This window comes from Giraffa tippelskirchi, chromosome 8 (assembly GCF_054371585.1).
Source record: "Giraffa tippelskirchi isolate mGirTip1 chromosome 8, T2T-mGirTip1v1.2.pri, whole genome shotgun sequence".
NCBI classification, from domain to species: Eukaryota; Metazoa; Chordata; class Mammalia; order Artiodactyla; family Giraffidae; genus Giraffa; species Giraffa tippelskirchi.
The window spans coordinates 117,626,910-117,638,108 of record NC_137282.1 but is presented as its reverse complement, the minus strand read 5'-3'; positions in this window follow the sequence as shown (position 1 = coordinate 117,638,108).

Sequence of the window (11,199 nt, the reverse complement as noted above, 5' to 3'; positions counted from 1 at the left end):
ACCATATTTAAAAAGAGGACATTACCACCTCTAGTAAATACATCCAAATGTTCCTATAGCTTTTTAAAATTAGGGTACAGGTATATTCAAGGGAAGCATTATATCTATAATGGCATTTTTTGGATCCCACAAGCTGCAATAAAGATCAAAGCTCCTGTGTGCCCCAACAAAGATCCAGTGCAGCCAAATAAATACATTTTAAGAAAAGAATAGGGACTTCCCTGGCGGTCCAGTGGTTTAGACTCCACAACTACCACTACAGGGGGCACAGTTTCAATTCTTGGTTGGGAAATTAAAATCCTGCATTCCTCGCAGAAAAAAAAAAGAATTGGGTTATTTGAATTCTCTGTTTTCAAAAGATGAAACCTGTATTAAGTATAAAGAGAGAAAATTATTTCTAGGCTTTTTTTTTTTTTAATTCCTAGGCTTTAAGGACTTGACCCTTTGGTTCATTAGCTATTTAGAGGTCATTTAGGACATCATGCAAAATGCCCCACTGGATGAATCAAGATTCAGTCACAAGCAGGAATTAAGATTGCTGGGAGAATATCAACAACCTCAGATACGCAGATGACACCACCCTAATGGCAGAAAGCGAAGAGGAACTGAAGAGCTTCTTGATGAAGGTGAAAGAGGAGAGTGAAAAAGCTGGCTTAAAACTCAACATTCAAAAAACTAAGATCATGGCATCCATTCCCATCACTCCATGGCAAATAGATGGAGAAAAAATGGAAATGGTGACAGACTTTATTTTCTTGGGCTCCAAAATCACTGCAGATGGTGACTGCAGCCATGAAATTAAAAGACACTTGTTCCTTGGAATAAAAGCTATGACAAACCTAGACAGTGTATTAAAAAGCAGACACAATACTTTGTCAACAAAGGTCTGTATAGTCAAAGTTATGGTTTTCCCAGTAGTCATATACAGATGTGAGAGTTGGACCATAAAGAAAGCTGAGCACCAAAGAATTGATGCTTTCAAACTGTGGTGCTGGAGAAGACTCTTGAGAGTCCCTTGGAGTGTAAGATCAAACCAGTCAATCCTAAAGGAAATCAACCTTCAATATTCATTGGAAGGACTGATGCTAAAGCTCCAATACTTTGATAACCTGATGCAAAGAGCCTACTCATTGGAAAATACCCTGATGCTGGGAAAGATTGAGGGCAGAAGGGGGCAACAGAGGATGAGATGATGGGATGGTATCATCGATGGACATGAGCTTGAGCAAACTCTGGGAAATAGTGAAGGACAAGGAAGCCTGGAGTGCTGCAGTCCATGGGGTCGCAAAGAGTTGGGCATGACTGAGTGATTGAACAACAGATTCATAAGGAGACCATAATCAGATTTGAATTTTACTGACTGCATTGCTTATTTATGGTAATTATGGTTTTGAATTGGGATTATTACAATGGATACTACCTGTGATTATTAGGTATTAGGTATTTGGATGAAAAACCGTGAAAACAAAACTAGACAGGATGTCTGATAACCTGGGAAACTGAAGTAGAATTCAATGTGACCCTAAAAAATAGTACTAGTGAGGTGAAATTTATGTAAAATATACTTACCTGGAAAACTAAAACAGGAATAAGAATAGAGTAATTTGCTTACGGGGCTTCCCTGGTAGCTCAGCTGGTAATGAATCCGCCTGCAATGCAGGAGACCCTGGTTCCATTCCTGGGTCTAGAAGATCCCCTGGAGAAGGGCATGGCAACCCACTCCAGTATTCTTGCCTGAAAAATCCCCATGGACAGAGGAGCCTTGTGAGCTACAGTCCATGGGGTGGCAGAGAGTTGGGCACAGCTGAGTGGCTAAGCACAAGCACAAGCACAATATTCTTCTGAAGGAAAAAAAGGTTTAGAGAAAAAAAATGAGGGGGAAATGCCATTATATCATCTCACTTGAAATATATTTTGGGTGATTCAGAGATCTTGTATAACCGTGTTGAAGTAGTATGAAGTAAAAACCTATTTAATACTAAAAATATTGCTGTCTTCATTCTAGATGCTAAGAACATAAGCCCAACTATATCCATCATTCAAAGACAGCCACAATTAATGATGTAATACATTTTATCCCAATCTTTTTGTCTATTGATTTTATTTAAATAGCATAATACCATATATTCAACTTTTGGTTACCTGTGTATGATGTATATTTTTTTCTGTATTATATACAGAAAAAAATTATCACAGTTCATGTTTTCTTTCATAACAAGCTAAGCTCTTAATTGTTATCTATCAAAAACTATAAATAATTTTAATTTACTTATAAATTACCTACCATCTTGCTGCAGCTTCTTCTTTGTCTTTGGACGTGGGGTATCTTTTTTTGGTGGGTTCCAGCATTCTCCTGTTGATGGTTGTTCAACAGCTAGTTGCGATTTTGGTGTTCTCGAAGGAGGAGGTGAGCATGTCCTCCTGTTCCACCATCTTGAACCGGAAGCAGACTGCCTGCTTTTGTTTTGTTTTGTTTGTTTATTTTTGGCTGTGCTCGGTCTTCATTGCTGTGTATGGGCTTTCTCTAGCTGTGGTGCATGGGCTTCTGATTGCTGTGGCTTCTCTTTCTTGTTGCAGAGCACAGGCTCTAGGCACGAGGGCTTTAGCAGTTGCAGGACACGGGCTCAGTAGTTGTGGCACAAGGGTTTAGCTGGTCTGCATCATGCATGATCTTCCCAGTTGCTGTTATTCTTCAGTCACTCAGTTGTGCCCAATTTTGTGACCCCATGGACTGCAGCACACCAGGCTTCCCTGTCCATCACCAAATCCCAGAGCTTCCTCAAACTCATGTCCATCGAGTCAGTGATTCCATCCAACCATCTCATCCTCTGTCATCCCCTTCTCCTCTTGCCTTCAATCTTTCCCAGCATCAGGGTCTTTTCCAATGAGTCAGTTCTTCACATCAGGTAGCCAAAGTATTGGAGCTTCAGCTTCAGCATCAGACCTTCCAATGAATATTCAGGACTCCCTTGGTATCTGAGGGACTCTCAACAGCCTTCTCCAGCACCAGAGTTAGAAAGCATCATTTCTTCAGTGCTCATCCTTCTTTATGGTCCAACTCTCACGTCTGTATGTGACTATTGGAAAAACTATAACTCTGATTATACAGACCTTTGTCTGCAAAGTAAGTGTTAGTTGCTCAGTCGTGTCTGACTCTTTGTGACCACTGGACTGTAGTGTGCTGGGCTCCTGCATCCATGGCAAGAACACTGGAGTGGGTTGCCAATACCTTCTCCAGGGGACCTTCCCAATGCAGGGATCTAACCCAGGTCTCCTGCATTGCAGGCAGACTCTTTACCATCTGAGCCACCACGGAAGCTCTACAAAGTAACACCTCTCCTTTTTAATATGCTGTATAGGTTTGTCATAGCTTTTCTTCCAAGGAGCAAGCATCTCTTAATTTCATAGCTGCAGTCATCATCTGCAGCGATTTTGGAGCCCAAGAAAATAAACTCTGCCACTGTTTCCATTTTTTTCCTTTATTTGCCATGGGGTGATGGAACCAGATGCCATGATCTTAGTTTTTTGAATGTTGAGTTCTAAGCCAGCTTTTTCTCTCACCTCTTTCACATTCATCAAGAGGCTCTTTAGTTCCTTTTTGCTTTCTGTCATAAGGGTGGTGTCATCTGCATATCTGAGGTTGTTGATATCCTCCCAGCAATCTTGATTCCAGCTTGTGCTTCATCCAGCCTGGCATTTCTCATGATGTACTCTGCATATAAGGTAAAGAAGCAGAGTGACAATATACAGCCTTGATGTACTCCTTTCCCAATTTTAAAACAGTCCATTGTTCCATGTCTGGTTCTAACTGTTGCCTCTTAATTTGCATACAGGTTTCTCAGGAGGCAGCTAAGGTAGTCTGGCATTTCCATCTCTTTAAGAATTTTCCACAGTTTGTTGTGATCCATACAGTCAAAAGCTTTAGCATAGTCAATGAAGTAGATGTTTTTCTGGAATTCTCTTGCTTTTTCTATGATCCAATTGATGTTGGCAATTTGATCTGTGGCTCCTTTGCCTTTTCAAAATCCAACTTGTACATCTGGAAGTTCTCAATTCACATACTGTTGAAGCCTAGCTTTAAGGATTTTGAGCATTCTCTTGCTAGCGTGTAAAATGAGTGCAATTGTGTAGTAGTTTGAACATTCTTTGGCATTGCCCTTCTTTGGGATTGGAGTAAAAACTGACCTTAGAAGAAATGGAGTAGCCCCCATTGTCAACAAAAGAGTCTGAAATGCAGTACTTGGGTGCAATGTCAAAAATGACTGAATGGTCTCGGTTTGTTTCCAAGGCAAACCACTGAGTATCACAGTAACCCTAGTCTATTCCCCAACCAATAATGCCAAAGAAGCTGAAGTTGAATGGTTCTATGATGATCTACAAGACCTTTTAGAACTAACACCAAAAAGACGATGTCCTTTTCGTCATAAGGGACTGGAATACAAAAGTAGGAAGTCAACAGATACCTGGTGAGTAACAGGCAAGTTTGTCCTTCAGAGTACAAAATGAAGCAGGGCAAATGCTAACCGAGTTTTGCCAAGAGAATGCACTGGTCACAGCAAACATCCTCTTTCAACAACACAAGAGACGACTCTACCCATGGAAACTTTCTCTAAATCCACTCTAGTATTCAGTTATAATGTTCTACCCAAACTCTTAGTTTTCCTGAATTTATTGGAACTGAATCAGAAGTCTTCTACTAATCTATAGTCAGAAAGGCATGCACATTAAACTGTTTTCCAAAAGTAAACGGTGAAAAAGTGAGTTGTGCATGGTGACTTCCTTCCAAAGAATGAAAAGGGTCAGAGGAGAGTCACTTTCCAGTGGAGAAACCTGAGAAATGCTACTTTGGTCAGGTGATCAAGGCTGGTATCAACAGCCATAAATTATGCTGATTCTATGTATCCTTCATACGATGTGATGAAAATGGCACTTTATCTGTGTGATCTTCCTTTCATAAACTCCTAACCCAGTCTAATAATGAGAAAAATAGCAGATGAGGTTCAGTAGTGGGGTATCCTGTAGTATAGCTGATGAGTACTCATTAAAACTGTCAAGGTCATCAAAAAACATGGGAAAATGAGAAACTGTCACAGCAAGATGAGCCTAAGGAGACATGGCAGCTAAATGTAATGTGAGATCCTGGAACAGAGAAAGGATATGAGGTTAAAAACTAAGGAAATCTGAATAAATTATGGACTTTGGTTAACAGGTAGATAGACAGATGATAGAGGCAGTGGTTTGTTCACTTATCTTGTATTACTTTGTAACATGCTTTATCAGGAAATATAGAGTTAACAATCTGTGTCTTTGGGACTGAGTAACAGTAATTAAAAAGTTCTTGTAGTCATAAAAACCATGGCTATTGATCCTAAATATCACTATTTTAACCAACAGAACTAGCTCAGGACTAGAAAATTATTTGCATCTAAGGTGCTTTCTTCTCAGAAAATGACTTTAGCTATTTTTATTGAAATAGTTGTTAAAAAAAAAAAATGCTGCTTACAAAAATATTATCGAATCCAGTGACCAAGTGCAAATCCAAAAATTATAGATCACATTTTATTTTTTCATGGCATCAAGTTCCTCATTTTAAAATGTTTGTTATAGTAAGGCCAGTTAAGAAACAATAAACATTGAGGGGAGGGACTTCCCTGGTGGGGCTTCCTCGGTGGCTCAAGGGTAAAGAATCCACCTGCAGCGCAGGAGACTCGGGTTTGATCCCTGGGTCGGGAAGATCCCCTGGAGAAGAGAAATGGCAACTCATTCCAGTATTCTTGCCTGGAAAATCCCAATCCATGGGGTTGCAAAAGAGTTGGACACAACTGGGTGACTAAACAATAAACAACAAACTTCCCTGGTGGTGCAGTGGATAAGAATCCACCTGCCAATGCAGGGGACTAGCGTTTGATCCCTGCTCTGAGAGGACCATTCTTTGGCATTGCCCTTCTTTGGGATTGGAGTGAAAACTGACTTTTTCCAGTCCTATGGCCACTGCTGAGTTTTCTAAATTTGTTGACATATTGAGTGCAGCAGTTAAACAGCATCATCTTTTAGGATTTAAAGATGGAATCAACTGGAATTCCATCACCTCCACCAGCTTTCTTCATAGTAATGCTTCCTAAGGCCCACTTGACTTCACACTCCATGATGTCTGGCTCTAGGTGAGTGATTATCTGGGTCATTAAGACTTTTCTTGTACAGTTCTTCTGTGCATTCTTGCCACCTCTTCTTAATATCTTCTGTTTCCGTTAGGTCCATACCACTTCTGTTCTTTATTGTGCCCATCTTTGCAGGAAATGTTCCCTTGGTATCTCTGATTTTCTTGAAGAGATTTCCAGTCTTTCTCATTCTGTTGTTTTCCTCTATGTCTTTGCACTGTTCACTTAAGAAGCCTTTCTTATCTCTCCTTGCTATTCTTTGAAACTGTGCATTCAGATGGTTTATCTTTCCTTTTCTCCCTTGCCTTTCGCTTCTCTTTTCTCAGCTATTTGTAAGTCCTCTTCAGACAACCATTTGCCTTTTTGCATTTCTTTTCCTTGGGGATGGTTTTGATCACCACCTCCTATACAACGTTATGAATCTCCATCCATAGTTCTTCTGGCACTCTATCAGATCTAATCCCTTGAATCTATTTGTCACTTTCACTGTATAATCATAAAGAATTTGATTTAGGTCATACCTTAATTGTCTAATGGTTTTCCCTACTTTCTTCAATTGAAGTCTGAATTTTCAACATGGAGTTCATGATCTGAGCCACAGGCAGCTCCGTCTTGTTTTTGCTGGGTGTATAGAGCTTCTCCATCTTTGGCCGCAAAGAATATAATCAATCTTATTTTGGTATTGACCATCTGGTGAAGTTTATTGACTAATTCTATGGCCTATACATGATCAACTTTTGTACATGTTCCATGTGTGCTTGAGAATAATGTGCACTCTCTGCTGGGTGCAGAATTCAGCTTAACCACGGTGTTCAAGCCTATATTTCACTGATTTTCTGTTTTCTTGAACTAGTAATACTTGAGAGAGGCATTGAAATCTCTCACCATGATGACAGTCTCCTGCCTGAAAGTTTCATCACTTTTACATTTACCTTCTACTTAGCCATTTAATTACTTGCATATATATTTTAAACTGTGATTGTCTTCTTGGTTCACTTTATGATTACATAATGAACTCATTCCCTATGATGGCTTTTATAACTACATAAGCTGAACCAAGAACTTCCAGATATTCAAGCTGGTTTTAGAAAAGGCAGAGGAACCAGAGATCAAACTGCAAACATCTATTGGGTCATGGAAAAAGCAAGAGAATTCCAGAAAAACACCTACTTCAGCTTCATTGACTACACTAAAGCCTCTGACTGTATGGATCACAGCAAACTGTGGAAAATCCAGACTACCTTACCTGCCTCCTGAGAAATCTGTATGCAGGTCAAGAAGCAACAGTTAGAACTGGACATGGAACAACGGACTGGCTCCAAATTGGGAAAAGAGTACATCAAGGCTGTATATTGTCACCTTGCCTATTTTACGTATATGCAGAGTACATTATGTGAAATGCCAGGCTGAGTGAAGCACAAGCTGAAATCAAGATTGCCAGGAGAAACATCAATAACCTCAGATATGCAGATGACACCACCCTTATGGCAGAAAGCAACGAGAAACTAAAGAGCCTCTTGACGAAAGTGAAAGAGGAGAATGAAAAAGCTGGCTTAAAACTCAACATTCAAAAATCGAAGATCATGACATCTGGTCCCATCACTTCATGGCAAATAGATGGGGAAACAATGGAAAGTGACAGACTTTACTTTCTTGGGCTCCAAAATCACTGCAGATGGTGACTGCAGCCATGAAATTAAGAGACGCTTGCTCCTTGGAAGAAAAGCTGACAAAACTAGACAGCATATTAAAAAGCAGAGACATTACTTTGCCAACAAAGGACCGTCTAGTCAAAGCTATGGTTTTTCCAGCAATCATGTATGGATGTGAGAGTTGGACATTAAGAAAGCTGAGCACTGAAGAACGGATGCTTTTGAACTGTGGTGTTGGAGAAGACTCTTGAGTCTCTTGGAATGCAAGGAGATCAAACCAGTCAATTGTAAAGGAAATCAGTACTGAATATTCATTGGAAGGTCCGATGACCTTCCAATGAGCTTCCACTGGAGCTGAAGCTCCAATACTTTGGCCGCCTGATGTGAAGAACTGACTCATTGGAAAAGACCCTGATGCTGGAAAAGATTGGAGGCAGGAGGAGAAGGGGATGACAGAGGATGAGATGGTTGGATGGCATCACCGACTCAATGGACATGAGTTTGGGTGGACTCCGGGAGTTGGTGATGGACAGGGAGGCCTGGCGTGCTGCGGTCTATGCTGTTATAAGTCAGATACAACCGAGCGACTGAACTGAAATGACTGAAGCTTTCTTTTGGTTAGTGTTTGTGTTTTTTCTTTTTACTCTTTTGATTTCAAACTGTCCAGATCCTTTTACTAACATCTTTTACAAAAAGGGTATTGGTTTTGTTTACTTTTTTTTTTTTGCTGCACCCCACAGCTTATAGGATCTTAGTTCCCTGACCAACGGTCAAACCACACACCCTGCAGTGGAAGTGCAGAGCCCTAACCACTGGGGTCTGCCAGGGAATTCTCGCTATTGTTTTCCTTTCAAACCCAATCAGACAATTTCCATTAACTGGCAAACTTAGTCTGCTTATATTTGTTTATGGAGATATTTGTATTTTATTCATGATTTTTCTAGTATACTTGTAGTTTTTCTATTTTGGTTTCTCTTTCTTGTTTGGATATTACAATCTAATTATTTAAAATTTTTATTTGTATAAAATTCTGCTGCTTGCCCAACAGGAAGAGGATTTTTTTAAAAAAGCACTGTAATGGGATGATACAGTTAAGTTTTGGTTCTGCCAGTTACCTGTATGTGACGTAAGACAATCTAACTGACTTCTCTGAGCTTTATTCCTCCCTATAAAATCGTGAGCTTAAACCAACAGTCTGAGAGTCCTCCTAACTTTTGGATTCTCTATGCCCAAACTCGGCTCTTGGTGTATGAAAGATTTTAGGACATCTCTAATCTGAATTTTGGTCTTAGACTGCTTTTTAAAAAAAATTTCTCCAGCTTTATTGAGTTTTATCTAAGATGCAAGATAGCCTTCCGCTCTTCACAGCACTGGGAAGATTTCAGATTAAATTAGCATTACGGAAGAAACCCACAGTAATGAGTTTTCTTAAGTATCCAGAATTGGCTGAACTATACATTTCATTAAGAGTCAGGAGAGGGAATAGGATATGTTGACACAAGTGAGTGGTTATTAGTGTTATTTTATTCTAAAAGCCATTAGGAACATTTGTGATTCATGGCAAAGGCTCAAAATATCTTCATTAACAGGAGTTTGGAAGTTGATTCCAATCCTCATGGATGACTTTGAGTGGTTCAAAACTTCAGGCGGGGAGTAACTGCCAATGTGCGGAAACACGATGTGTGTAAACAAGAGAAACAGAAGTGGAGCCTGAAGATGGGACTAAATCACTGAAATCTCATGATAAAATGTTGATGCAGAGTTGCTTCTTATGGATGAGGAAAAAGTGGTTTCCTGAGATGGAATCTATTCCTAGTGAAGATTACTCAAACCACAACAAAGCATTCAGAATTATTACCTAACTCAGTTGATTAAACAGTGGCAGGGCTTGAGAAGACCGATTTCAACTTTAAAAGAAGTTTCACTGTGGGCTTTCCTGATAGCTCAGTTGGTAAAGAATCCACCTGCAAAGCAGGAGATCCCGGTTTGATTCCTGTGCCGGGAAGATCCTCTGGAGAAGGGACAGGCTACCCACTCCAGTGTTCTTGGGCTTCCCTTGTGGCTCAGCTGGTAAAGAACCTGCCTGCAATGCGGGAGACCTGGATTCGATCACTGGGTCGGGAAGATCCCCTGGAGAAGGGAAAGGCTACCTTCCTTCAGAATACTCCAGTATTCCGGCCTGGAGAATTCCATGCACACGGTGGAACTGCAAAGAGTCGGAGGCAACTGAGCAACTTTCACTTTTCAAAGTGCTCCCAAACTTCACTAAGAAATTGCCACAGCCAGTCCAACCTTCAGCAACCACCACCCTGAGGAGTCAGCAGCCATCAACATCGCAGCAAGACCCTCCACCAGCAGATTATGACTCAGTAAAGACGCAGATGACGATGGTTAGCATTTTTCAGTATTCTAAAATTAAGGTAGGTGCATTTTTTTGACATTAATACTATAGCACACCGCACTAGGGAAACAAAACTCGTGTAACTTTCTGTATTGCAGTTGCCTGGAAAGAACCTGAAATATCTGAGATCTGCCTATAGCAGCTCTAGAAAGCCTTAGAGGTGGGAGGAATGGAGGACTGGGAAATGGAAAAAAGGGTACATACCATGCAAGCCCACTTACATGACAACTGCAGAGAAAATAAACTGAATCTAGTGACAAAGCACATCAGTGGTTGCCAGGCGATGGGGTGGGAAAGGGACTGCCTAGGACAGAGGCCAAGAGAACTTTTTGGAATGATGGAAATATCTTGGAGGGGTGGTTACATGAGTATATAAACTTGTCATATTCACTTAAGTATACGATCAAGTATTATTGTACTTCAGGAACTTCCCTGGTGGTCCAGCGGCTAAGACTCCGGTTCTAAATGGGGGAGGCCTGGTTGTAATCCCTGGTCAGGCAACCAGATCCTACATGTTGCAACTAAAGATCTCACATATTGGTACAGCCAAATAAACAAACATTTATATATATATATATATACACACACACACACACATATATATTATTGTACTTAAAACCATACCTCAATAAACTTGATTACAAAAAAGAGGTCAAACACTAAACAAAAATCAGTAGAAGTAGTTACAAAGACACTGAAATCAATTTTTTGAGGTATTAAACAGTTGTCCTGAAAACCTGAAGAGGTGTCTAGGAAATCTGAAAACACAGGGGATCAGGACTCTTTATTAAAATTGTTAAAATACAGGAGTCAGGTTTTCTAAGTTTATTTTAGAAAACAAAACTTAAAAACTCCCACAACCAGAAGCATAGCAATATTTTAAAAGTTTATAAAGCTTTTTGCATAGGAGATTATCAAGACTTTAAGGTGCAGAAAAATTAACCATATTCAATATACAATACAAGCCATTAAAGAACATGTCAACAGA